The following is a 2049-nucleotide window of genomic DNA, read 5'->3' on the forward strand; positions in this document are numbered from 1 at the left end:
CGTGCATGGTAGTGGTCTCGATTGAGCATACCTGAGGGCAGGAAAACTGTTCCTTGTTGGAGACCTGCGACTATCACACCCCATCAACAAGGTGGCGCCCTTATTACCGAGCAAACCGTAACCATCTGGGTATCCGTCAATCTTAATAGTCCTCTGTCACTGCGCAAGAACTTGGTTGTCCTGGCGCTCTACCAATACTCACGCCCTTCTCCACTGAGCGAGGGCGACAATATTGCTAACCCGCGAGGAGGGGTGGCATTATTAACAAAATTACGAATTATCATTTTTTAATTCAGATTGTAGCACCGTTTCCAGCGTTAAAAGGCAATGTTAAACGACACATCACATGACCGACTTCTTATTAAATCCTTTAGTTAACTCCTAGATCTCGGACTTCCAGTGATCCCTTAAAATCATTAAACACAACAAAATAAAGTTTCTTTTAAAGAATAAACAGCAATAGAAAAATTGTTTTGAAATGAACTTTTAAAAAGTTGCGCGATAAAACGCAGATAATAAACACATTACTATTTTGTACAATTTAACACCCTGTAATTTTCATTAGGATGAACCTTTTGAGGTCCGGTTTGCGGCATTGTATTCTACTTACAGAGACCTTTAATTTGATGTGCATATCAACCTATGCTTACATTTAAGAATCTCGGCTTACTCCTCGTGGACCGTCCCCCATTGGAGGTGGAGAGTCAATGAACCCATGAAAAACAAGATATTTAGGTCTAACGAATATGTACGGAGTTTAAACCTCCTAACTTATACGGTTTAAAAAAATAGGGGGGGAAGGGACTTAAAACTCACCCTGTATATATATATATATATATATATATATATATATATATATATATATATATATATACAGAGTGAGTTTTATGTCCTGGCACACCTGGATATAATTTAAACGGCCCGAGATATCTATGTGAAACCTTGACCATACCTATTATAACATATTTTTTTAATTTTTCAAGTTTTCTAAAGGGGGGTAAAGGGGACAACTAAAGATTTTCAAATACAAACCCCTACCATGTGACCCCTCATTTTAAATGGAATAAAAACAGAAATCCAATAATGCAAACTAGAGGTCTCTAAGTTTATTTTAACAGATTATATGACAAATTTACAATTGAGTAAAGGGGAGCAACTAAACATTTTTAAATACATGATAGGGGTTTGTATTTGATTATTTTTAGTTGCCCCCCTTTTCCCCCCTTTAGAAAAGAGGGGCAAAATTTTCAACAACTTGAAAAATTAAAAAAATATGTTATAATAGGTAGGGTCAAGGTTTCACATAGATATTTCGGGCCGTTTTAAATTATATTCAGGTGTGCCAGGACATAAAACTCACTCTCTCTCTATATATATATATCTATATATATAGATAGATAGATAGATATATACATACAATATATAAATTTTTTTCTTTATCGGCAAAAAGGTAAAATCAATTATATTTTACGCGATTAGCGCAAACAATTTAAAGATGTTTGTAAACTACAATGGCTAGCTAAACACATTATAATAACATATTTTATTGATAATAGCAAGAAGGCAAACTCAAAAGTGGCTTCGTAAATGTAATTCACTGAAACCTAAAGTTCTCATTCATTTGCAAAACTTAGGAAATTCCATGTGAAACAATGGGTAGCTGCTAGTATCAGATAATTTAATTCAAAGAAAAATGCTATACAGTATAATACAAAAAGGCTGAAAAGTGACAGACTGGAGTAATAGAGCAATCATCTTGCTTCAATAACTCAAGTTACACGGCGAATCACGTTCTAAATCGTCACCACCTTGGCCGTGGACGTGATAGTTTCGTCTTTGGTATATTACATTTCTTTATTGCCAGTGGCATTTACAATACTAACCTGTATTCTTTTATCTGGATTATACTAGTAATAGGTTATAATAATAAATTGCACATTTTACGACTAAAGTCGATGAAATTTATGTATAATGCGTTGATAAAGATGAACATCCTTAGATTGCTGAACAAACAGTAATCGACGATACTGTTTTCTGTTTGTTTTTTGT

The sequence above is a fragment of the Homalodisca vitripennis genome, unplaced genomic scaffold, assembly GCF_021130785.1.
Source record: "Homalodisca vitripennis isolate AUS2020 unplaced genomic scaffold, UT_GWSS_2.1 ScUCBcl_202;HRSCAF=1609, whole genome shotgun sequence".
In the NCBI taxonomy this organism is placed as follows: domain Eukaryota; kingdom Metazoa; phylum Arthropoda; class Insecta; order Hemiptera; family Cicadellidae; genus Homalodisca; species Homalodisca vitripennis.